At 44.8% G+C, this 27,081-nt stretch overlaps 1 protein-coding gene across 2 annotated transcripts in view; it reads right to left on the bottom strand.

Annotated features, from left to right (window-relative positions):
• The window catches only part of LOC119652801 (ras-related protein Rab-30), a 193,940-nt gene that overhangs the window by 30,574 nt on the left and 136,285 nt on the right, over positions 1-27,081 (bottom strand). For both annotated transcript variants that reach the window (XM_038057124.1, XM_038057125.1), the window contains exon 3: positions 13,893-13,982. The gene's annotated coding sequence lies outside the window, so the exon portion shown is untranslated. The remainder of the gene's footprint in view (positions 1-13,892; positions 13,983-27,081) is intronic.

The following is a 27,081-nucleotide window of genomic DNA, read 5'->3' as shown; positions in this document are numbered from 1 at the left end:
TGCATACCTTCGCGAAGTGCCCAAACATGAGGCATTGAGGACAACTTTTTAGTGAAGTTTGCTCTCTTAAACGGCAGGCAACCCATCTAATCCGGTCTTTTCCGGCAGCTTTCAACATTTGCGCTGCCTCCACTGGTATTCGTATTGTGGCCGTTTGAGTACCACCTTAGGCTTTTCGTAAGCACACAGCCGACTCCTCTGTAAGTTCTTTCATCGAGATCCTTTCATTGTATATACATTTCTTGCTTTTGGGCACGCATTGCGGCATTCTCCCCAAGTGAGTTTTTCACTTCAGTGCGAAAGTCATCAGTTTTGCCTACGTTGGATTTTTTCAGCTCGAACATGAGATCCCCTTTCTGGGTTCTTCGGATTTTGTTCACATTTCCGCTCAGATCTTTTAGGTCGGGATCGGCTTTGACCTTTTTGAGTATCTCCGCGTAGGACATATTGCCCTTACTCGAGATAACAATCGCATCTGGTCGAGTTCGCACTTTTGCTTTTCCTTTCGCTTTTTTGTTGGTCAATTTAGTCCATCCATTGTTTTCGTTCGTCTTGGGCTTCGCAACGCTGGTTGAATTTCCTACATTCGCTGTACGCTTTCCTCCTTCTGAGCTGTTGGCGCTAGTTTTCAGAATGTCCTGTCCACCTTTTTTTCTCTTAGGCGCCTGCTGTTTATTTAGAGTATCTCCCTCTTTTTCACGTACTCGTTTATTTCGCGGTGATTCGATGGTAGTACGGTTAGGCGTCACTTGGGTTGCTTGTGACACTGTTGGCACAACAGGGTTCAGCGTATCCTTAGTATTCTTTTCCTCCATCTGCGATCTATTATGAAGGACTCTAATAGCCCTCATCATATTCTTTATGGCTTAGTGTACGTTTTGCTTGTCCTTGATAAACTCGGACAACTCAACTATTTTTGCTTTAAGCTGGGTGAAGGGTAATTCCTCCAGACCAGGACTCTCGTTCCCGACAGGATTACCCCCTTTATACGCTCCTTCACTTTTGGTGTTTATTGACCTTGCCTGTACCTTATCCTTTACCGTCTTCGACATTGGTGGAGATCTCATAGTCGACGAGCTTCTTTTGAATGGATCCCTTTTTTGGTCCTGGAGCACCTCCCGCTGTCGCGCATCTTGAACATATTCGGTGCGTGTTATCACAGTTTTTATCGCCTTACGATCTGCCTTCAGATCATCTTTGTTTGGTCTTGTTATCGGTGTTCTCTGTAAGGTCATACTTCACTTGAACACCTCCTTCTCGAGATTCAAATCATTTGTAGCATTGTGTGCCAAGGTGGCCAAGTTGTCCACCACCGAGGTACTGCGGTCGAGGGAGATTGACGACCGCGAGCCCGCTTACTCACTCCCAAAAGCCGCCGGTACTGGGGTTCGGAGCCCCTGCACCGTAAGTTTGCGCCTTCTCTCGTCTTCCATGGTGGCTTTATGTTCTGGGTATCCTTCTCATAGAGATTTTGGCCCACGCAACAGAGATGAGCAAACACTAGCTCATGCACAGTCAGAGAAGAAAGTGCATGAACACATATTTACACAAGAGGTATGCCCCTATCCTCCAACGGAGGTCGCGCCTGATGGGAGATCTGGCAACTCCTTACAGACCTGTCTGTCCGTCCGAAAAGGTGGGAACTATGAACGCCCACGCTTACAGTGAGTTACATCCATTTACGGCGAATTTAAGTGATCATTCTCAGAAACTACCAAACCGAAAAATCTGAAAAAAATTAAGGGACTGCCACTATATGGTGGCTAGGCTCTGAAATACCTTCCATACCGATATCCCTTCCAATAAAGTTAATGACAGTATATTACTATAATTTGCAGTAATTGGCTGCATAACCCCCCTTTGGTTTATCCTAACAGCAATGTAGGCTATAATATCGAACTTGATCCTAGCAAATTTGGTGGAAATCACACTATTATTAACCAAGTTGTAATAAATCAAAGTTGTCACTTCTTTGAAAATTCAAGATTTTGAATGTCAGTATCACCCGAAAGTGGATGCTCTCACATAATACATGCGTATATTACGTGTTACGTAATAATGGGACAAATTCACACTTTATAAAGGGAAGTACACAAAACCTTTTAAATCTGAAGCGTCCAGCTTCCGGTTTTCCGACTTGCTTGTCCTCAGCTCCGTCTGCAACGTCCCCATTTGTCTATTACTCCACTTTCTTCGTTTCCCATTTGTTTTTCATATTTTCTTTCAGACAATTCACGTCTCATTGTCGGTGACCATTTGCAATGGCGTAATATCGATAGAAAATAATTGTTATGAAAATGCAGCCGCAGAAAAAAAGTCACGACAGACTTTGAGTAACGGCTGTGAATACCACAACGACGACGGCGCAAAAGAGCGGCCCCAGTGCCAATAGTTGTTATATGGTCGTCCAGGAAGTTCATTGTTAGTAATATCAATTAAGCATTAGGAGCGTCGACAGTACTATTTGTACTTTGATATTGGTAGACGATAATAGATACGAGTATCTAATACCTGTGCCAGCTCAATGAATCATCGATTCAAACTCGGTGCACATTGGGTATTTTGCAGATGAATCATTTGGTTTGTGTATGGATACTACGTGGGTTTGGCAGATGCATGGGAACTTAATTATCTTTAATGGATGTCTTTAGTATGTACTTGGATATCTTAGTTAATCTAAATTCCAAGTGCATTGTTGGGAAGATTTACGAGTGTTGATTTGATAAGTTAAGTGGATTTTATGTTGTCCCTCAAAGTTGAAGAGGAGGAGATTGAGATATGAGCTCTGTAAGAGGGTACTGGGTTTGCAGAGATCCGGCTTTCATACTATACAAAACTGCTTGACAATGTTCTACCCTTCTACCCGAAATTCAGCAAAACGTCGTCTTACAGTATTCGACCCCCTTAGTGGGTGCAATTCTCGGGTAGACACAGGCGCGGAAGTCACAGTCCTCCCTGTCTCCAGCTCCAACAAATTATTTCCCCAACAGCTAACATTAGCGGTAGCAAATTTCACGCTCATCGCAACTTATGGCTACAGGCAAGTAGACGTAAGTCTTGGCTTGCGTAGGGCCTTTCCGTGCCACTTCATTTTGGTTGACATCTGTGTTCCCTTGTTAGACGCAGACTTCCTGTGCCACTATGGGTTGCTGGTAGATATGCAGCATAAGTCCCTGTAGACCCTACAACCTCTCTTTGATCGTCCAGGAAAATTTCAACCTATTCAAGCAACAACACTCCTTCTATCATTATTGAGGATGATGCCAACCCTCGCATTCGCGAAGTCCTCCAAAAAGATTGCAACACTACTACCGAATGTAGTCTCTCTCAGCCAATTGAGCATGATGTCCAGCACCACATCAACACTACTGGTTCCCCAATTTTCTCGAAGGTACGTCCTCTACCACCCCAGAGTTTGTACAACTACTTAAGGAGGGTATATGCACGCCTTTCAACAGCAATTGGTCATCTCTACTCCATTTGGTTCCCAAGCCCAATGACGAATGGCGACCTTGTGGCAATTATAGACGTCTCAATGCTGAGACTCCTTTTGGACTCTTCGAGTTCACACGGATGACTTTTGGCTGTGCAATGCGGAGCAAACCTTCCAGAGACCGTATGGTTGTTCGCACTGATGAAGGGACTACAGAGTGAATCATACACCTTTTACGGAACAGGCAGAAGAAAGGGAAACCAGAGACGTGAACGGAAGTGACTTGATGCCAGCTCGAGTGATCGAATCTATGCAAACCGGACACCCCAAACCAGTCAAGGTGCTAAGTGAAAAACAGACGAATGCTCCCCGGGATGAGATGAGACCTTTCATGGATAAGGACATGTTGCTGCATCTTCAAATGCAGTTTTTCTCAGAGAAATCAAACACGAAGGGATCGAGTCTCTGATGGTACGGTGTGGAGGAAACCCTCGGCATACGCTTCCGATAGTTTTCCATTACATATTAGACTAAGCAAGAAAAATTGCGAACTCTTGGCCGCGTTCAAGGATTCTTCTCTCGAAGAATTTTTGGCCGCCTACATGAGGATGGACGATTCCGTAGCCTACATAACGACTAAATCTATGAGCGATACCATAACTGTCAGGTTGTGGATAAAATCCGGCTCAATACTTCCAGGAGTATTATGGGCATTTTGATCTGACAGGCCATAATCCACTAGCTGGGCATATGTTCACAATATGAATTATTAAAGATGATACGTGTCTCTCCTGCAGTGAGAAGGCGTCGATGCCGATGTTCATCACATCCACTAACGAATATCCTGCGATACGTTAACGAATCTGGGATACTCCGTTAGATGGGGGTGTCGAGTACAATGGGCTACCACGGCCTGAGTGCTCAGAAGCTTTAGCTTCTCGCCCACCACACACACACGCACGCACATCTACTCTGTCCTATGAAACTTTAACTTCTGTTTTGTCTACTTAATGACGTTCTGGTCCTCCGGGTCTGAGCATTTGCTCCATCTCGAGTGCATTTTTCGACACCTCCGTGAAAATGGCCTAGTTCTCAACGTCGGCAAATGCAAATTTCTGCAGCATCAGGTGAAATTTCCATCTCATTCCATCACCTTTGACGGATCCCAACCTGATCCAGACAAGGATTAAACCAAAGACCAAACCAAAGATGGTCAAATACCTTAGAAGGTTCTTGGGAATGGCAAACTTTTACTGTCGTTTCCTGCCCAAAATCGCTCACCACCAAGCATTACTTAACACCTTCCAGTCTGGTCCTAAGTCCAAGGATTTGCGAGTGATTGTGTGGGCTCCAGATACCGTCAAAGCGTTTGAAACCATTAGGCGGCAGCTGGTACACGCAACCCTTTTGGCATTCGTTCAACAAAATGCATCTCTAGCAGCGTTTGTCAATGCCTCAGACATAGCAGTAGGTGCTGCTCTTCACCAAAGGGTGATTCAAAGCTGACAACCGTTGGGTTTTTTCTCAGAACAGTTGAATCTCGCTCAATGACAATTATTAGTCGTGTAACTGAGTATTAAGCACTCCCGATATTCCCTTGAAGGCAGGCCCTTCACCTTGTTCACAGACCATAATCTTACATCAATCCAGTTCACAACTTTACCGCTGAGCTTTGTGCTGGATCAACACCCCAGCCGCAGTTGATTTTTCCGCAATCGCTGTGTCCCAAAAGGATGACGCAGTTCTTCAGAGCCTACAATTAGACTCCAAATACAAGTTCAAGAAGTTCCCTATCTTCGGCTCACAATCTTCTATCTCTCTGAAAAGGGATCTACACCATATATTCCTGCTTATTTCGTAAGAAAGTGTTTCGCTCGGTGCATGATCTAGCACATTCAGACAGTACAGTAATGTGTTGATGCCCTCTGTTGAAAGTGAATTCCGCGCTTTGGTGTTCCCGTCGTCATCATCACAGAACAGGGAATGCAATTTGAATCTACTCTCTTGTCAGAGCTCGGAAAGCTCCGGGGATTCAAACGACAGCGGACAACTGTATGCCATCTGCACTCCAGTAAGATGCTAGAACGTTGGCCCCGAACGGTTAGGCGCGCAATGAGCCGCCTTGGTCGCAGGTCTTACCTTTCGTTCTGCTGGGCCTCCGTACAGCCGTCCGGAAGAGTTTGCTGCCAGTTTTGTTGAGCTGATGTACGGGGAGAACCTTCGACTTTCTGGCGACCCGACAAAACAGATGGCCTTGGAGAAACCGGATTATTGCGTCTATTACAAGAGGCCGTGCAGAAATTAAGCAACCTTCTCCATCTCTTCATCCGCAGCCGGCGGTCCACACCGCTGGGGAATTTGAAGTTCGTACCTATGTTCTGGTGAGGACTCCTCACCAGCCGCTACAGCCACCATACGAGGGCCCCTATAAGTGTGGGAAGCACTTGTTCAGTCTGGACGTCGATGGAAAGTCTAAGAGTATCTCCATGGACAAGCTGAAGCCTTTCTTCCTGGAAAGAATTGAGAACGACGCGGTTTTTTTCACGTCCGCCAGTCGACCGTAACCGAATAACCTCGCCGTGGGTCCTCTTGCCGAAACCCCAAGGTTTCAGTTGGTGACTGGGCAGTTGGACGCATCCCGTCATGGGACCGATTTTAAAGAGCAGGACTACTTCATGCCTTCACCTAATTAGAGTCAAATGAACTCACGTAGAATGATCGAAGGACTTTGGTAGTCTATCTTAGCTACAAGACAAATATAAAACATCACACGGCTGTTTCCGACCGTTGGCTTGGGTTTACGATCGTCTCGTAAATCCTGTCAGATCAGAACTCTGTAGCCAAAGCTTAACAGCACTGATTGCTTCGCATGAGTAGTATAAGAGATACCGATTACAATTAGTGCTATGTGGTGGAAATAGCCCACCACGGTGGCTTCCTTGGGGCCGGAAGATTAAGGACATCGTTTCACATGATGTTCCACAGTAGTGGGCCCAGTACAACACCCGCGGAGATATCGTACATAATTCTGGAACATTTCATTGACGCAGATGACAGACTCCAGCCCCTCTGTTTTTGTTAGTAGCTATGAACAATAGCAGCGAGTTAAGCGGGAATACTCATCTTTACCAGGCATTTCTCACGTTCAGGGTCACCATCACACAATATTTGCGGGTGCTCCCCTTTCCATGAATTGCATCTTCGGCCAAGCCAGCAACCAATTTGATGGAATCAGTGGTTGGTCTGGCTCTGCGGAACCCATAATGTTGATTTAAAATTCTTGCTTGGCTCTCAACAAACGGTAGAAATCTATTGTGCATAACCCGCTTCTGCATTTTTCCCTCAGTATCCATAAGACGTATGGGTCTGTAGGAGGATGGTCCACCTGGTGCAGGATATATCACCTCGGACATTCACGTCTTGAAGAACTCGGCGAACATGTCCGGTATAGATTTCACGTCAAGCTTAAGGGCCTTATTCGGCACTCCGTCCACGCCCGGGGCGTTACTGTCGCTTAGGCTACAGCAAATTTCCGGTAGCTCTTTCTGATGATTGCTGGAATCGCTGTCACATTCAGAGGTCACTGGAAGTTGTTGGCGCTCCTCATCCGTTGGAATAACCTTTTGATGATTTTGAATAAGAGACTAGAGTAAGCTTAAGCTTGAACATGGATCAGATCCCCTCTCTCCGAACTATTACTGTCTACCTTTTTCTTATGGATGAAGGTGAACATTTTACAAAGACATTGTCGCATCACATCCCGATTTTCTCCTTCTTTCTTCAACGCGGGACCGCCGTAGAGCTTTGCTTTGAGGAAAGGTCCGCGCTTTAAGCGACCAAGCCTTCCGCTCTTCGCGTTCTCCCTGCGCGCTCCGCTTTTTCAAGTTTGGTCGGTATCTTTTTGGTTGCACCAGTTCAGTATTCCCGCGACAATATTCTGAAGGCTTATCCTGATTTTACAAAAGTCTTCCATGTCCGTCCTCTCTGAGCAAAATTGTCGTCAGTAGAACATAATATGCTCCGGGTCCGCCCATTTGTCTGTTTGTCACATCTATTTCCTCAGAAACGGTTGCTCTTATTGTTGCGTAATTTGGTCTAGGATGTCTATCTAGTTCAAAGACCGATCAGTAATATATTTAGGAGTTGGTTTCTAGATATGGGTAGCAAGAGGGGCGCAAACATCGGGAACGAAAGAGATCATGCGGTTTAGTGAGTAAGAAGTCCCCAAAACTTACCTATGGCGGTTCTACAAAACAAGAGCAATCTGTAGGATTTTTGATATTGTTCGCATACTGCTGGCGTAAATGCCTTTGTATTTCCAGGAGCCATAGCAAGGTGTCCATTACCAGGAGCCACAATAGAGAAGAGATAACGCCTTCCTGTGGGCAGTCTTCAGGACCTCCTCCTACAATAGGCTTCACTCCGAGAAATATGTGGGCCTGGATAACCTCCTTGCATGATCCCTATAGCTACCTAGAAATGTGGGCTTCTTATGAACCGATCTACTAGTCTTTCCAATCCTTTTACTATAAAGAAACTTAGACTGTTCTATCGAAAGCTTTGGGCGTCTGTGTAGGTCGGTTTCTTTGGTTTCGAACCAAATATCACTTTGACATCACGCCAGGTAGTTGGAACATAAGCATGTGTCAAGCATGCGCGGTAAATATTCCGAATATGTAGACCCAGGGCATCTATTATTACAACAGAGATTATGCCCTCTTAACCAATAACAGTACCTTACCACAAAAAGTGGGAGTGGGTGGGTATTTAACCCAAAAAAGAGGAGTGAGTCCGTGGACTACAAGAAGGAAAGCAAGTTGCTTCCCATGTAGTCCGGTCCGTCATCAAGTGGGTGTGGACTCAGGACTACCAGCATCACAACGAAAAATTCACTTCGGGTTGGCTTAGGTCCGAATTTTCGACTGATTTCACTTCAATATAATTCGCACCCATGTCGATTATATATAAATGGAGCGATTGCCGCTTGTCGCTACTTTCGGTCACGCTACTCCCAGGGCAGAGGTGAGGCAGCGTCTGATGAGTTACCTCTGCCCTGGACGAAACCGTCAGCCAACTTTCTTTAGTTATCATAATTCAATTTTGAAAAGTTTTCTAGTCACTGATTGTAGTATTCAGTAAATTCATTGCTCGTAGCGTTATTGTTGCTGTTTGGGGTGAGGATTTTGTGCTTTCTTCATTTAGCGCCTCGTCTCTCCAATAACGACCAAGCCACCTCTAGGAGTTGGCCTGTGGTTCCATCACCTGCTCTTCTCAAGAAAGACGATCAGACCCGAGTCCGCATAGGTCTCATCTGAAGTAGCTCTTGCTACTAACCGGAAGTTATCTGGTACCATACCAACCGAGATAGCCTCCTGAGAGCCTGCGTTCCAAGAGAATTCTTGGGAGATGTGTTCTCAGCCCGGTTATTTGCGATTGGCCCCCTTTTGGAAGCTCCATGACAGTGGTGATTGTACCCATATTGCGGGCAATCGCTTTGTGGGCTCAAGTGTGAAGTTGCCCTGTACAACCCCTTTGTTGAGGCAGAGGTGTTAGGTAGGCCTCGCACTCACTGGTATGGATGTTGAGCCTGCGTTCCGTGTAAATCAGTACCGCTGTGCAAGTCATGGCGGGGCTCTGATTGTTGTCTCCAAAATCTGTGTCGAAAGAGGACGGTGAGATTGTGTCTACATGGCAGGTACTTACGTTAAACCCTCAGGACTTTCATCGTCTATCAACTCATGGAGGCTCACAGAATGCTGACTTTTCCTATCTTACATAACATAGGTATTAGTCTTTTCTGAGAAGCTATCGGTGTTACCTCACCAAGGTAGGATGAATTTGTTACCGGTTCAAAGGGAGGGAAGAACTGGTGGAAAAAACTAACACACATCTTCACTTCTATCGGAGATAATCTAATGCCAGATGCGAAAGGTCGAGCTTAGCTCCTGAATTGAAAATTATGCAAATCTGAAGATATCCTCACCGAGTCTAACCTCCACGGAATATGTATTTTTGTCTTCCAATTTCATTCACAACAAGTTCCTTCCACAATCCTTTTTCCCCTTTTCTCCTTGGAAATTTATTTATTTAATCGCCCTGAAACCACCCATAAAAAGTAACCTCCTGTTGGGAAAAATAATGTCACTTATCCACTACCATTGTCTCCCTGAAATCTCAAAAATCAAAAATAAATGCAAGAGAAGCAAAGTCTCTGATGGCTACCGTCTTATCTTCCATGTAAAGTTTCATCCCTAGAAACAATGACATCAAGATTTATCACAGCCAAAAAAACTTCGTAGCCACAGAGCCAGATAAAAAATTTTAACGTAGAAGCAAACAAGGGAAATCCTCACGAAAATATACATAAAAAGCAGACGAAAATCAAACTGAGACCAGTCGGAGAAAAAGTCTCCCACAGGAGGAGGGCATGACATTGATAAGAAAGCACCAGCAAAAAAAAAAACATATCCTAGAAAACATGAAAAAAAATGAGTCTGTAACTTGCTCATTTTTTTTCGACCCTCCTACTTGGAAATGCGCCTGTCGCTCTCATTTTCCTCTATCCACATCAAAAATGCCTTCAGTGGGTGCCGTCGTCGTCCAGTTGGTAAGGACACAAAATGACGAAATGAAAGGCGAAATGTTGAGACGAAGGACAAAAATTACAGGCTGACTGGCTGACCTCATCCTTGAGCCTATTTATTTTTGTTCTAATGTGACATTATTGTTATTTCAACCCCCACAAATTCTGATAGATTGAGATGGGGCCAAGTTTAAGTTGGTTTCCTCTTTTCACTTGTTTGTGCTTCTACGTAATTTTGGTGGAGGATGTGGAATAGGTTTTTGTGTAGAGAATGAAAAGGATACGGAGAAAGTTTATGGTGACTGTATTTTTTGTGTTTGTTGATGACTTCACTGTGGGAGGACGTAGAGGGTCGTTGAAGCATGTTGAAGTACTGGTACTGATAATTGTTTTCCCTGGACAAGGCACAGCTCTGCACGACTTTGGGAAATTCTGTCAGAAAAAGGTGTCCTTGGTGCTCCTTGCAGTTTTTCGTTGCAACGGACGGATGCTACCCGCCAACAAATTTTCCTCACGAAACATTTTTTATTCAAGGTAATTCCCGTCCAACGAAATCTCCCTCAACACCCGTTGCATCCAAACAATCGCAATGAGCTCTGTGCCGATTAGCTCTTTTATTCCTTCATTTTGGATAGTCACGCTCGACGTCCCCCTCTCATCCTGTGCAATCCAACAGATTCCAGCAACTTTAGTTTCCGCTTTCAGTCCGATTTGTGAGCATCAACTTGCTTATCTACGAAAAGAAAAAGGGGAGGGAGGCATAAAATAAAGAACATCCGGAATAGTTCTGTCGATGTAGGGCTCCCAAAAAAAAAGTGGCAGGACGAGCATTTTGACGAAAGGATTCCTGAACAAGAATAGTTTGGAGGGAAGCCAATGCTAAGAAAACAACAAGAGCAGAAAGATAGCTCCAGCTTGTGTAGCAGATGTCTTGGATTTTCTAGGCAAAAGGATATTTTCCCTTAGTTCACCCTCATAGGGTAGGTGTTCGCTTGAGTTTGTAGTTGGTCTGAATCCGGTTGTGGCTGACAGTTTTTCAGTCCATGGAAGGAGAAGACTTAAAGCGCAACGATAAATGGAAACGATAAAAAAATTTAATTTAGCATTTCGCTTTTCAGAAAGGATATAGAGAGTGTGTCGGTTTTGTTGCGATCCTTTTTTGGAGGAATGCACCGCGAAACATAACAGGAAAATTATAAAATTTTATGAAGTGAATCCGTCTTAATTTATGGAGGCTATTAACAGCTCTTTAGTGGATTTAAGCTTAAAGTATCTACAAATTGTTGTTGCCCAAGTGCTGGAACCTGAGTTGGAATACATGGCTGGGCCCAAAAGAATCATTAACTTGCTTAAAGGATAGCATCCTCGATGGCATACCACTGCGAGAGTGATGTGGTAATTGCTCCGGGTGACATTGGCTTGGGTTGAGAGGTGGGATTGTGTGAAGGGTTTCTGACGACGGTTTATTCGGTGACAGATGTAAGGGAAAGCAGAAAGTCCTTTCTTTTGATTATAATTCTCATTGGTTATTATTAGTGAGACTTTGTTTCTCTGTCTTGCAGGGTTGCCACATCACTAAGTAACGCTGTTTGGTACAGGAAAGCATTGCAGGATAGGCTGACGCGAATATATCTCCATAGGCAACCCATTTCTCTCTGATGCTGACCTGTCTCTCCTCTAGGGCGATATGTAGCTTTTCAGGGGCCAAGCCTCTCGTCTACCAAGACCGTTAGTGAGTGGTGATAGCCACGCCCTGCACGAGGTGACCCTACTATTAATAAAACGCTACAGATCTAGACTGGAGAGTCGAAAAACACCTCCCACAATCGAGGGTGTCATGCGAACCGTGCCCATTGGATACTTTGCAATCGGGGTTAATTGACTGTATTCAAACGGAGCCTCACTGATACCTAGTCGCCTCAGTGAGTTAGTTAGATCTTACCGTGCTACGCGGGGCTATGACACAGTGGACCTCTTAACTCCCGTACTCGTGGGAATCAATAAGTAATTAAAATAAAAAGACTACAACCAATAAAGCGGGACCCCGTACCGCACAAAAACTAGTTAATCAGGCGGAGGAACATCTCCGAGATACTGAGAGCTAGGTGATTACACTCAAAAAGGGAGAAGTTGGGACGTCAAGCAGTGGATCCAGGGTCAACATTGCGGTATACCGCGTGGATAACAACCAACAAACGCCATTACTTAAAAAGCAGGGACTAGCAAAAGCACGTCTGAGATAAATATATCACACGCCAGGAAGGGAACACGTCTCAGTGATGCAGGTGCTAAATGGTACCTGCACTACCTGAAGGGCGGCCTGAAATCAGAAGAGGCCCTTAAGAAGGCTCGGAATAGACCTAAGCCATCTTTACCGGAGCCGAGAAAGTGGGGAGCAGCAGAGATTGGCCCGCATGAAGGCAATGCTCCCGAATACAAGAGGGAAGAAAACCCGGGCAGGTCAGGGGTGAAGGCAGGACTCAGGAAGCAACTCATTAGCTATGCTAGTGCGGTCAAGAATATTCGACTGGCCATACTGCCAAAAGTATTTCCCGAGCAAATACTTACTCATGAGGAGCAGAAAACCACCGAAGACCTTGTCGTCAGGGAGATGTGCAAGGGATGGACTGCGAAACTTGTGTTCACCGGGACACGCTTTCGACCAGGTCATATACTGGTAGATTGCGCGACGGAAGACACTGCAGAGTGGATTAGGACCTTAGTTTCTCAATTGTCAGGCTGGGAGGGAGCAGAACTGCCAACATGTGCTGGGGATAATATACCAGGAGCACACATGGTGATAGTTTTCCTCCCAAAATCCGTGACAATAGGGACGGAATATCTCATGGGCTTCTTAATCGCTCAGAATGAGGATCCCCATACCCGATTATGGAGAGTCTTCAGAAGCAAGGTGGAGGGAATGGGTAAACTCCTCACGGTCGGTGTAGATGACCGATCCCTGGAGGCGATCAAACGTCGGAGTTGCCGTATCAACTATCGATTTGGCAACATACCAGTGCATGTGCACAGGGAAAAGACATCTCGGAGGAGACACCGGGTGAAAAGTATACCGAGGTCCCCGAAAAAGTCTCGGAAGCCATAGAGCCGAAAAGGACTGGATCAACCAGGGAAGTAAACCTGTAGACGTAGCACTTCTAGGGCTCAGCGTGGATGCGCAGGAAAGGGCCATGTCGGAGGATGAGGGCGATACTCCGACAGTGGAGAAGAGCTCCAAACAATAACGGAGCCAATAGCCAGCACTAAGATAGCCCAGATAAACCTCCGCCATGCGTAAGCTACATCTGCGGTAATTGCAAGGGTAAGTTCCAAGGAGAACATTGGATTAGTGCTGGCTCAGGAGCCCCGAATGTACCGGGGACAAATTCGCGGTCAGCAAAGAGAAAGCATGCAGGTAATTTGGGACTCCTCTTGTGAAAAACCAAGAGCTTGCATAATTCTTAAACGTAATTTAAGATATCATATATATATATGTCCTTCAGAGTTCCTTACCGGGGACCTTGTGGCTATCCAAGTCTCATTGGAAGCCGGAAGAAGCACTCGAGAGACGGTCGTGGTATCGGGATACTTCCCAGGAGACGAAATCGGGCGCTATCGGAACAAGTCGTGAGAAGAGGGCGTTACTACTTCTCCTCGGTTGCGATGCCAACGCCCATCATCATCTATTTATTTCAAAAAAGGCCATAGGAATCTTTTAATACAAAATTACTTTGAGAGTCACGTGCTTTTCTTGTTCTTCTTCTGTCTAGGGCATATATGTAGTTTCGGAAGACGCATATTGACCTATGTCTACATTACACATGAACAACATTTTGAAAACTACGTATTACTCTATTATATGAATAACAGAGGCCTTACCTTAGTTCAGAGTCCGAAAGGCATTCCGAAGTAACTTGGCTATAATCTCGTAAGTCGGCTGGTGCTTCAGAGAACGTTGGTCATTTAATTCTGAAAAAAAAAACAGTAGAAACGGTTGTAATTCATATTTCTCACTTTGGGGTAGTTTGGTAGTTAGTCTTTCAGTACGGGATCTACATATATGATCAACCATATTGAACAAAAAGATTATTGCGGATAAGTTAAAAATAGGTTTGCACTTTAGTAAGCAGAGGAGAAACGTATGCAGAAAAGGCGTCAAAAACAGTCCCATGGAACTGGAGGAACTACTGGACCGCACCTTCTTCTACAGAAGAAAGAAGAAGACGTGCTTGGAGGAGACTTTATCCAAGTAGTTTTTAGGGTATAAAAAAGAAGGCTAAGAAGGATAAAAGGAAAAACTTGTTACGCCGCCAGAGACTCGTCTGTCCAAAGACAGGGAGACTACAAACCAAAAGTCAGTAACAGAAAAGACCATCGACTCTGCCTCTCAAGCCGACGGAAGGCAAGAGATTTGTAGAAGTCCTTAGCGAAATCGACTACAGGATGAAATCCGAAGACAACTGACCAGAAGTGTTTTCCATTTGGAAAACGAAGGGTGGGGGAGCCCTCATCGAACTAGGTTTCAGGACGACTAGCAAGAGTACGTTTTGCGAAGCGGTCAAGGCGCTACTGGGGGAGAAGGCTATCGTTTCTCGTCTAGCGCTTATGTGTTCTCTAGAAATACGAGATCTTGACTGCCTCAAAGAAAAGGTCGAAGTAGAGGAGACCATAAAACGTGAATTTTTAGAGGTAACCAATGCCCGGGTAGGTATCACCTTTGTAAATGCTTGAGGACAAAATCTCGCTGTGGTGGAAGTCTTCGAGTAATATGCGAGGAAACTCCTTAGCAGCGAGAAAATCAAAATTTTATGGGTATGCAGGGTACGATTGCGGATAATCTCCGTCAAGTGCTACAGATGTCTGGACAATGGACATATCTCAGCATCTTGCAAGGAACCGGACAGGAGGATAGTACGTCGTAGATGCGGTCAGGTAAGTCACCAACCGAAGACCTGCAATGAAGGCGAAAATTGCGTCCTTTGCAGAAATCATGGCGCGTCTGGTGAGAGTGTCGCACAAACTGCGGGTTCGGGACGGTGTTCGATCTTTAAGGCCGAAGGTCATCACCGGCTTAACGCTCTGGAAGATGCCGCTTCGGGCACAGAGAGCGAATCCTGGTAGACGATGATTATAATGCTAGGGCTCTTGAATGGGTCATACCTCAGCCAGACTCCAGACGAAAACGGATTTTGTAAATGGCGGAGAGAACCGGGCTCGTAGATTTAAGTATCGAATCCACGCCAACGTCTCGGCGCCCAGGCTGCGAAGGAAGCATCCCTGACATCACTATTGCGTCGGAATCTCTGGGACCATCAGTTGACTGGTGGCAAGTCCTAGAAGACTTCTCGGTAAGTGATCATCAGTATATTGCGTTCGAAGTAGTTGACGCTACTTGTCGGCGTGGATCAACCCGGCGCTGCTTCTTCGTGTGAACATTATAAAGTTCGTCGAAGCTCTTGAAGCAGACAGAGTCCCGTTGGAGGACGTCTTAAATGGTGGTAGCGTTGCAACTGACACTGTCGTAAATTCATTGATGAACCTGATAGCGACAGCGGGTGAGGCTTCCATGCCCTGGAGGGGTCCTAACCGTGACAAGCCTTCTATGTATTGGGGGACGGCAGAAATTGACTTATGGAATGAGTATATTAAGCTGCGCCGTTTGGCACAACGTTTACAGGCCCGCGTGGAGCATGCGTCATAAGCGCAAAGTATAGATCAGCAAAAGGGAGAATTCGCATTGCGATAAATAAAAGCAAAGCTCGAGGCTGTCAGAACCTGGTCAACGAGGTGAATGTGGACCTGGGGAGACTTGGCTATAAACTTGTCCTTTGTCTTGGGGCCCTGTGGAAGCCCTGCATACTAAGTACCGACCAGATGGATCGTATTATAGAGGCATTATTCCCAGACAACCTGTACGGTTGACGTCAATAGTGCGAAAAGCGTCGAGGATTGACCCTATTTCCAATAAGAGGGCTTGAAGAAGTGGTTCTCACCATGAAAAACAAGAAGGAGCCAAGCCCTGATGGTATCCCGGCAGAAGTTTACAAACTGTTGTTCCGCCACACTTCTACTCGGGGGTTAAAAACTTGCTTGAAGGAGGACATTTTTCCTTGTCGCTGGAAAGTGGCCAGACACGCGCTAATCAGCAAGGGAAAAGGAGATCCGGCGCGGTCGTGTGCATATCGATCGCTGTGTATGCTTGATACGGCTGAGAAAGTGTTCGATAAGCTTATCAGGGGCAAACTCGCTGAAACGATTCACATCCCACGGGGTATGTATCCCCCAAGGAAGTTCGGGTTCGGAATAGGGGGATCCATCTTTATGGAGGTCATTGATGCGGTTCATCGATCCGAGCCACACAGCCGCCGATCTCGACGGATAGTGCTCCTCATAATACTTGATGTCAGAAATGCTTTCAATTCCGTAAGATGGACAGATATGTTGGGCAAATTAGAAAACTCATTCCCACCGGGCCAAGCTATGTCTTGCGGATATTGATGGATTATCTGAAAGACCCCCCTGCTCCATGAGACGTTATAGGGCCAGAGGAGGATGGAGATTATGTTGGGAGTAATACAAGGATCGCAGGACCGCTGGAACACTTCTTATGATAGTCTGCTAAGGCATGAGATGCCAGAAGAATCGCGCCTGGTCGGTTACGTTGCGGCTCTTGTAGCCGGACGCACACGGAGGCGCAACGCAGTCTGTTCTGCTCTTGACAAGGTGGTTTTGCAAGTCGCGTCTGTCCTGATTGTGTGTTCTGCAATGGAGTGGCGATGACACTGAACGCACCTTTTTCTCTTGTAACAGGTGGGACGGCTTTCGTTAGGAGCTTTATGCAGACATAGGGGAGCTCTTTGCAGCCAACTTTTTTAGAGAGATGCTGAAGAGCGCTGGCAGATGGAGTCGTGTTGCGTATTGTGCTTTTCTTATTGCGAAGAAGATTGAGTTCCATCGGCGGAGGGACCGGATGGCAAGGGTTCTCCGAATTAATATCTTCCTTTTTCCACTTCCGTTGATGAAAGGGATTCCCTGACTTGAAGGCTCCCAAGGCCGGGAGAGCGGGAGGGCCAGCCTGAAGTGGCGCTGGTGCTGTGAAGGGTAAGGATTACCTGACAGCCGCTGAATCTAGATGACGAGGGCACACCACCTACGCTAAGTTAAACAGCCGTTCTACATGGAAATCCGATCACGAGGACGTCGACTAGAGGAAGACCGTGCCTCTAGACGTGTTGTCAAAGATCAAGAGAAAAAGGAGAGATCCTCGGACACTTTTCTTGCAACTGAGAGCTCTAGCTGAAGTCTAGTGGCGGACACTTAGCAAACAATTCTTTGGCAACCTCAAGTAGATTTCTGGTTGCAGGGTGTAGGTGCTGCAGGGGTAGCTTTTAATTAACTGGAAAATACCATAAGGAAGTAAAATAAACCTCGCCTCAACAATGACAAAAAGCTAGCATGTTTCGTGGTAAGTTAACCAGAAAGACCTCTCCATAAACTCTGTAATTCGGTCCCAATTTTCCATTCATTCATACCACGTAACCAATGGGGTTTTCCCCATACCCTCCATAAATAATGACAACAAATTCCTCCATTTCTTCCGCTAAACCATTGGAAAAACCATACCCTCCAGCGTAAAATTGTTTCAATATCAACTAAATTACAAAAGCGGAAATGATTTTAAGTTCATTAAACGTACCCACCGTCCATGCCGACCATAAACAATCATCGTGTGTACATAATTTCCCAACTTAGCATGTAACTGTTACATTGTTACATGATGGAGGCTTTAATGGACCCATTCATACGCGGGCCCTGTCATCGCCAACAATAATTATTTGCCATTGCAGTGGCATCGTCACATGATATATACTTTTCCAAATGAAATTTTCATTCATGCATTCAAATTGCAGTTGCATTTCGGCCCCGAATGAATGCATAGATGCAGTTAGTATGGGACATCCGTGGCCGTGGCTATGAAAGCGCTGTGCAGCATTAAATCCAATCCCTGGAAGGCTGATATGCTGATATGGTAATTAGCCAAGGATTCGTTTTGGTTTTGGCTCCGGCTGGGACGGACATTTGCATTGCCCAGGACTGTCGGGATGTTATCGCTTGAAGGGTAATGGAAAAGATAACAGGCTCCAACTGCAAGGATACATATTTATTCATATAAGGAGCGATAGGAGGTATCATTGTGGGTATTAGCATTGGCGGATGCAAGGACAGACACGGATCCCTATTGTTTCTTTAACCCCAGTAGTTATGCGTATTTGGATGTGGACTTAAGCTGGGAGCTAAGAGGAGCGAACAATTACTCGATGTACTAATATCGCAAATATTTGCTTGAAAGGATATATGGTTCCACTCCAGCTTGTACAGTAGGATTCTTCCTTTCAATGAAACAAATATCTTGCGGGCGTAAATGGGTCTTCTCAGGTGAGAACAGTGTATGCATATGTATTTGTTGAGTCGCTGGAGTTGATCCCATTCAATGGAAGTTGTCTAATTGTTTACTATGAACTGAACGTGCTTTTCAACCTGTCCACAAATATCTTCAAGCATAGACAATTAGATAAAACACCTGTTCTTCCTATAGTCGAGAGTAGATACATGCATGCACCTAGGCTACATCGTTTACCGCGTGTATATACATATATGAATATGTCTCCTATTCTCTCCTTTGTGGAGCGTAGTCAATAAGGACGAACCAAAAAGGTCACGTCTCTGATCTACTTCATCTAGAGTTTGTGGTAGAAAATGGTAAAGCAAACATGAACGCAAACAAATTAAAGCAACGGTTGTCAGTAATTCTAAACAGGAAAGGAGGATTTCCGATCCAAGTCGGTCCTCACTCTAAGACCGAAAGTGAAAAGTTTTCTCAACTGTAAAAGGGAGGGAGTATTTAAGTAATCCCTCAGCAACTTGAAAACTTTTTACTAGTATCGGAGTCAGAATCTTTCTAGATGCTTGTTTACTATATACTTGAAGGAAGCGTGTAAATTCGGGCCCTTAATACCAACGACTAGGCTCTTACAACTGTTATGTATACAACCCCACGTTGGGCGCCAAAATAAACATCTGATAATATTTGAAAACCCTGTTCCCTATCTATGGCCTTTACTATCTAATTTGTCCAGATACTGTATTCTGTTCCCTAGACCTTGCTCTTCGTCTTCTTGGACAATTATGATTGCGTGCTTCAGCTCAACCGAAAAGAGCACTTCCGAGCCGTCTTTTGTTCACAGAAATCTCCCATTCCTACTATATACTATTACGGTTAGAATTTATTAAAATCTTCCAGATTCACAGGTATGGTATTTCCAAGTCGCTTGAGAATCGCAGCCACTCCGAGCTCTTCTAATTAACATTTTCGCATACAAAGTACCAGAAGCACCTGCTCATGATATTTAATTTGACTAGCAAAGTCTTGAATATATCCACCTTCTTGCCGTGTATCTAATTTAACCTAATATCTTTAGTAAATTTTGCAATGAATATGATATGAAAGGCAGCAAGTTTAGTTTCATATTCAACCCCCTTCTGTCGCACAGGTTGGTAGCTCGGCAAAAGACATGATTAGTAATGTTACGCATAGCAGAACATGGCAGGGTTTAATTAGGGGAAAACGCCGAGAGTGCTTGAGGAACTGGTTTGAAAATTATGTAATAAAGTATGGAGTGGAGTTCAGCCTTGTTTGAAATGATGGGAGATTTCCAATTCTGTTATGTTCACAAGTGCTGTTTATCGAATCATTCAAGAGATTGAAAATTGGGGTCAAAAGGTTACTGGAGAGTTTGTAGAAGGAAATGAAACTTATTTACATACAGGACGAATTTAATTGAATTGCCTGTTCCTTTATCATTACGTTTATCCTGCCGGCATTTCAGCCTTGGAAGTAGGCATATTTTAGATGTCAGGATCTATTTAATAGTCACATCTAATGCGCTCCGAACAACTGCCTCCTGCCCGACCAACACTATATAAACCTATAACATATTGCTCTTAATACCCATTCAAAGATATCCTTAATCCAGGTTGAATAAAGGTGGGAGAATTTACGGTCAGAATGGAGGTAGAATTCCTAGTTCCAAAAATATCTACTAGTCTACTAGTCGGCCCATTGTCCGGATACCGGGGTGCATAAGATCGTGCTGCAAGCGAAACACTCCCTTGCGGGAAGGGGTAGGAAAATATGACGTGGGTCCCTTTTCGGATGCCTCGAAGGTGAGGAACTCCTTAAACTAAAAATTAGAATGCTAAGTGCCGAAACTAGCGAAGGGACGTTTTGTCGGGCTTTTGCCAAAAGGCTTATGGTCTGTGAACACATTGAAGGGCCTGCCTTCAAGGGAAAGATGGAAGCTCAGATACGTGACTAGTATTTTTCGACCTTAGGCGCTGTAATTCCGTTGAGCGGGATTCAACTGTTTTTCTAAAAAAAAAACTCGGTTGCTAACTATGGTTCAACATCTTGTCAAAAGTAGTGCCTACCACGATGTCTGAATCTTCGACAAAGGCGGATAGGGATGCATTTTGCTCAGGGAATGTCAAAAGTGTAGTGTCCACCAGTCGTTGTTTGGTAGTTTTAAAATGCTTGGACGGCCTCTGGGGACCACACAGCCTCCCGCGATTCGTTGGTCTTTGAATCAGATAAGAAGGCATTAAGTAAGGCTTGATGGTGAACGGGTTTGGACCTCTCAAGGTCTTTGACTGTCTTTGGCAGCGGAAATCTTGCAATTACTTGCACCGTGTATGCGTCGGGATGAATGACGTCAAATGTGATGGAATGGCCTAGAAATTTCACCTGCTGCTGGAGAAATCTGTATTTTTCAACATTAAGAACTAGGTTATTGTCGACGAGGTGTGGACAAATTTTCTTTAGATACGCCCGGTGGATGAGGCGACCAGAACATCATCAAAATATACGAAACAGAAGCCCAAGTTTCGTAGTACAAAGTGGATGAGTCTCTAGAAGTTTTGCGCTGCATTGCACAGACTAAAAGTCTTCAGTGTAAACCCGAGGAGTGAGAAAAGTGTCCAAATTACTACTTTGGAATGTCTTCGAAAGCTATAGGGATTTGGTGGTAAACCGTGGTCTCCAAGGACCCAAGGTCGGGAAAACATGACCAAAGATGACCCACTGCTGTTGGACGGTCTACATATACCCTGCTTTATTAGTCCATTGAATTCTTTCTACGCAAGAGGGAATTTATGGGGTGATAGAGGACGCACCTTCGAAAGGATTGGGGAACCAATAGTGTTGATGTAATGCTGAATATCAAGCTTATCTGACTAACAGATACTACGTTCGGTAGTAATGCTACAATACTTTTTGGTTGTGTCCTGTCTGACGACCTAAGAGAGCTTGTGGGGTCTATATAGCTCATAGTGACACAGGAAGTCTGCACCTAATATAGGGACATTGATGTCAATTGAAATGAAGCGCCAGGAGAAAGTTCGACGCAAGCCAAGTCTCACGTCCACTTGCCTGTAGCTACAAGTTGTGGATAGGTTTGCAGTTTGCTGTTGCTAACTTCAGTTGCTAAGGGAATAGCTTGTTGGGTCTGAAGACACAGAGGACTGAGATTTCCACGCCTGTGTCTATCAGATAATCTGCCTACTAAGAAGGACGTTCCCAAATTGAAGCTTCCTCCTTTATTTCATCACGTACATCCAGCAAGTCTTTCCCAGCAAGGAAAAGGAGAAATTCTCCTTTCTGTTTACTTTCTTTTCAGAACACTCTCCTTTTTTTCAGTTTTATGCACTTTCGTCATAAAAACTGAGTTTTTTTCATCAGTAAGTAGCTTTGACTACCTAGATCCCTTAGCAAATAAGCCCCCATCTCCTCGGACAAGGTATCAATAAAAATTACGCAATATCCCAGCATTTGTATTCCCATACATAACGTTCCGTCTTAGCTAGAACAGAAACAAATGCCAGAAATGTGTTTAGTAATACACGACACAGTCAGGTGTACGATGAAAACAACAACAAAAAAGGTTAATGATCATTTTTGAAATATTTAAAAGTTTCTCCGCTAATATTAGAAATATTTAAACGAAGCTTAGAGTTTCGGGAAATTTAAAAGTTGAGGATTTTGTGAATAAAACTATCAAAAGCAAATCAAAATGAAGATAAATGTCGGGATGCGAGTTGCACCTGCTGGGAAACCGTGGACATCACAATTTTCGAAGCAATTGGTCCAAAATCTTAAAATATGGTGCAATCTTCAAGCTAATTGCCACTATATATTTCTTAGTGGAAATAACCATAGTGAATGTATACTCCCAACCCAAAAGAATGAAGGCTGCATCCCTTCCTATCCTTTCTCTTTTTTTCCCATTGACACTACTGTCGCTCATTGGAAAGAATTTCTCGTCAAATGTCTGGTCAAAACGTGATTTAGCTCGATCACATGTAGAGACAACTGCTCAGATTTCCGTTTTGGAGTTCTAAACTTTCCTGGAGTTTGTAGTTCTCACAATCTCTGAGACGCCCCCTCCTAACTTTCGGCAGGTTCTTTCCAATAAGGGGTGACTCAAATATTGTTAAATCTATAAATGCCGGGAACTCCAAGGTCGGCCATTTCTCCATCTCCCTTCCCCTCTCCGTCATTTTTAACAAACGCTTCGGGGGGAACCATTTTCTTGGCTTCTGGAAATAGGCTCTTATCATCCCCATTTCCAAAAGTGGCAATAGCAATCTTGCCGAGAATTATCGTCTCATTTTGCTCCTCTCCTCCTGTTGCAAAATCTTGGAAAGCTCAACGACTGGCTGTCCGTCCACTTTGGCCAAATCATAATGAAAAAGCAATATGCTTTTATTAACCTCGGGTCCACTGCCTCCAACCTGTTCGACTTCACCAACTTTGTTGCCAATTGTCTAAATTCACGGCAGGAAGTGCGTAATATCTACACTGACCCTGCTAAAGCCTTCGATATTGTGAATCACAAGGTACTTCTGAGCAAACTCTCATCTCTAAACATTACATGACCACTTGTTCCATGGCTTGCCTCTTACTTTTCCAACCGATCCGGTGACGGCACATCCCGTTCTTGTTCCCCTCCTCTGGCATCCTATTTGGTTCTATTCTGAACCCTTTATTATTTTGATTTTTTAACAACGATATGCATGCCTATGCGCAGGGCGGGTAAGTGGGAAGTAAACGCCCACCCGTGGATAAAAATTGCCTATGGGAAGGACAGCCAGAAATCAAACCAAATATGAAGGAACAGAAGGGCAGTTTTTTTACGGTCCAGGGCTTCGGAAACCCAGTACCGGCGCCTTTTGGGAGTGGGCAAGCGGGCTCCCGCCGTCAATATCAAGCGAACGCAGTGCCTCAGTGGTGTGGAAACTTGGCTACTTTGGCATCTAATACTACAAGAGATTTTAGTGGAGTGGAAATGAGATCTACACCGGATCCTTTTCGAAAAACTCAAAACTTGGGAGGCCATCATTGAAGGTAACTTTACCCCTAGGCTGTCGAGATTCGTCGAGGGACTCTCCAAGTTCCTTTCGGAGTCCCCGGACTGATGCTGTAAAAGGCGATCGTGGAAGGCAGCAAACTGCAACAGCGTTTGTTTTATTGGAGGAACGCATAAATGAACTCTGTGAGTTTATTAAAGGTAGGCGGAATATCCACCAAAATATCAGGGCTCTGTTGTCCTATATTAGGGCGCTGGAGAAGAGAAACGCCCAAGTGTTATGTAACGCCACACCGGAGACGCAGGTGACGCCACCGCAACGTAAAATAGGCGAGAACGCGGCCAAACGGAGTAGGGATTGAATAAGTGAATCCCCTGGTATCCAACAAGCGCCTAAGAGAAAAAAGCCTCATCGCCAAAGAAAGCTGCGCCGACGAAAGTTCCGGGTACTTCTTCGATTACGGGTCCAACTGTAACAAAAGGGGAACAACCTACAGCTCGTAAACCCGAAGAATGGACAAAGGTGGGCGGCTAAAAACGGCACAAGGAGAAAAAGAAGACCCGTCCGGAAGTAATCATTATTTCCAAGAAATATGATGTCCTACATCGACATCCTTCGGGAAGTCAAAACCGACCCGGAACTGACAGACCTGGGTAGCAGTGTCAGCCGTATCAGGCGTACGCAAAAGGGGGATCTGTTAATCTGTGAAACAAATCTAGTGAGAAGATAGTGAATAGCTTTTGCGGCCAGGTGGAGAAGATGCTAAGTAAGCAAAATGACGTGGAAGCTCGGAAGCAACAAATAGTTATCGAGTCCAAAGATCTAGACAGGATCACATCACCAGAGAATATCTGTGCTGCGCTAAGGGAACAATTCAACGTTAGCGACCTAGAAGACAGTGCCATCAAAAGGATGAAGAAGGCATTAAACTGATTACCGCGGGTAAGGTAAGAATAGGTTGGGTCATGTGTCGTCTAAGGGAGCAAATACCTCTCAAGAGATGCTTCAGATGCTTCGATTTCGGTCAGTTTGCAGCAGCATGTACTAACGAGTACAAGGGCGTAGGGCTAAATGAGGTTGATACAAATCAACCTCAATCACTGCGAGACAGCTCAATACTTGCTCTCGCAAACCATTCGAGAGTGTAATATGTGAACCGTACGTTAGTGCTACGCGGGTGAAAAACTCATAGGAAAACGCGACGGTATAGGCATGTGGACGGCAAGCCATTCAAGAAACAATGGCATCCCTGGTAACCGGCTTTGTACTGGCGAAAGTCAGCGGCGTCCATATCTACAGTTGCTATGCTCCTCCTAGTGCAACATTAGCGCAATATGAGGAGATGCTGGATGGCTTGGTGTTCGACGCTAAAGACCACAGCCCCCAAAATCATTGCCGACGATTTCAACGCGTGTGCTTTAGACTGGGGAAGTCAAGTGACGAACACCAGGGGCTAAATCTTGCTTGAAATCTTCGCGGAGTTGGACATCGTATTCGGCAACGTTGGAAGCGTGCCCATCTTCCGGGGCAGAGGACTAGGCTCAATCGTCGATCTAACCTACCTCAGTTCCTCGCTGGCGAGAGGGTTGGTCTGCCGGGTGAGTCAGCACTATATAAGTAGTGACCATCAGGCCATCTTTCTCGACATCAGGAACGGGGGAGGCGACAGTCGAGTGAGCATCAAAAGCGGAAAATCCACTGGAGCTTTCGAGGAAGAAACATTCCTGACGGCTTTAGAAGGAGGTTACGACCCGAAGGGAACGGCTCTGGAAAAAGTGAGCAAGTTATGTCAACGGAAGACTAAGGCATGCCACTCTACAATGCCGCGACGCAAGTTCCATTACAGTAGGAAACCAAATTACTGGTGGAACCAACAAATCGCTCTGTTGAGAGCATCGTGTCTGCGAGTGAGGAGGCTTTGCCAAAGAACCAGAGGGAAGCCAGAACATCAGCAGTCGGAAAAAGAATACCGCGATCTTCAAAGTAGTCTAAGAAGGCTATACGGGAAGGTAAACGGAATTGCTACAAGCAGTTGTGCCTTGAAGCAAATACGAACGCGTAGGGCACTGCTTACAAAGTTGTAATGAACAAGATTCGTGGACAAAAATCACCCCAAGTGACGTGCCTGCGACTCTTGTTCATCCAATCCAATGGATGTCTTCACAATCCCCGGTTGGCCAAAGAGGAACTACGGGAGGTCTGTGGAGGAATTGGAGACAATAAGGCTCCAGGATCGGACGGGATTCCGAACAAAGCATTGAAGTTGGATGCTTAAATCAGGCCCGCATGGTTTATAAGTACATTTGAATCATGCACGGTTGAAGCAGTGTTTCTCGCTCAGTGGAAGAGACAAATGTTGGTTCTGCTACCGAAGCCCCAAAAACCACCTGGCGCACCCTCTTCATATCGCCCTATCTGTTTTTTAGACACTATGGGGAAGATGTTGGAGAGGAAAAAAAAGGATGTTCGTCGAGCTAGCGGGTGGTCTATCGGAGCGGGCGTATGGGTTTCGTAAAGCCTCATTGCAATGGGCTTTCCCTCCGTCTCTTAGCTAACGTTATCGCTAGTTTACCTACTGTATAAAGTCTGGGCTATTGGCAATATCTGACGTTTTTCAACTGCTTAGCCACTGCCTGCCACCTATGTAGGGCAATCCTGCATAAAAAACCACTCGCCCTTCAAATCTAAAACGTAGACGACTCCCCCAAAGACAATAACCTCTTACTTTCTATATAAATTTAGAGCCCTGTAATAAAGCTCTCTGAATATTCCAGACCCTTCAATTAAAACCTGAAAGTTTTACGATAAAAATGGTATCCATAGAATGAAAAATCAAAACTCCAAAAATGAACAAAGCCACATCACAATTTACTCCATAAAATGTTAAATCGATGACAGAATTCTGGTATTTTTATTTTGAATGACAAAAATAGTCCTTAACCGAGTTGACTAGGCAAATATAGTCACGTATAGAAGTCGGTCGATCGATTTTTATTATTTTCCCTGGAACAAGGATAAAATATAAATGCTACGTTCAATGTTTTGTTATCTGAGAGTGGTTTTGATTACTTTTTTATTATGAATGTCATCCAGTGGCAAGTAATGTCCTGAATATTTAAAATGAATAGAAATGAGCCTGAAGTTGATTACTAACAAATTTCAGGCCACATTGACCTTTCAAATAATCTAATATTCACGACTGAACTTTACTGGGAATGGGAAGCATTCATTCTCATTTGATTATTAATCATTTACCTTTCCAGGATACTTTCCGAGCTTCGAGATTGTGGGACGAATTTTTATTGGGAATAAGGAGTTTGGGTTGTATAGCTTTTCCAGAAATTAGAAATAAGTAAAGGAGAAAAAATAAAAATATAAAGATATGGAGGAGGACAGGGTACACCTGCTTCTCAGAACTCATTTCCCGGGGTCCTACCCCTGGGTGGCAGGCGACGACAGTCTGCCTGACACCCCAACAACGAATAAAAGGGGAAGGAAGGAGAGCTGGAGAGCTGGAGCAAAAATAAAAATATAAAGATATGGAGGAGGACAGGGTACACCTGCTTCTCAGAACTCATTTCCCGGGGTCCTACCCCTCGGTGGCAGGCAACGACAGTCTGCCTGACACCCCAACAACGAATAAAAG

This window comes from Hermetia illucens, chromosome 3, assembly GCF_905115235.1.
Source record: "Hermetia illucens chromosome 3, iHerIll2.2.curated.20191125, whole genome shotgun sequence".
Taxonomy (NCBI): Eukaryota; Metazoa; Arthropoda; class Insecta; order Diptera; family Stratiomyidae; genus Hermetia; species Hermetia illucens.
Note: the sequence above shows the minus strand (reverse complement) of the source record. Positions and strands in the feature narration are given on the sequence as shown.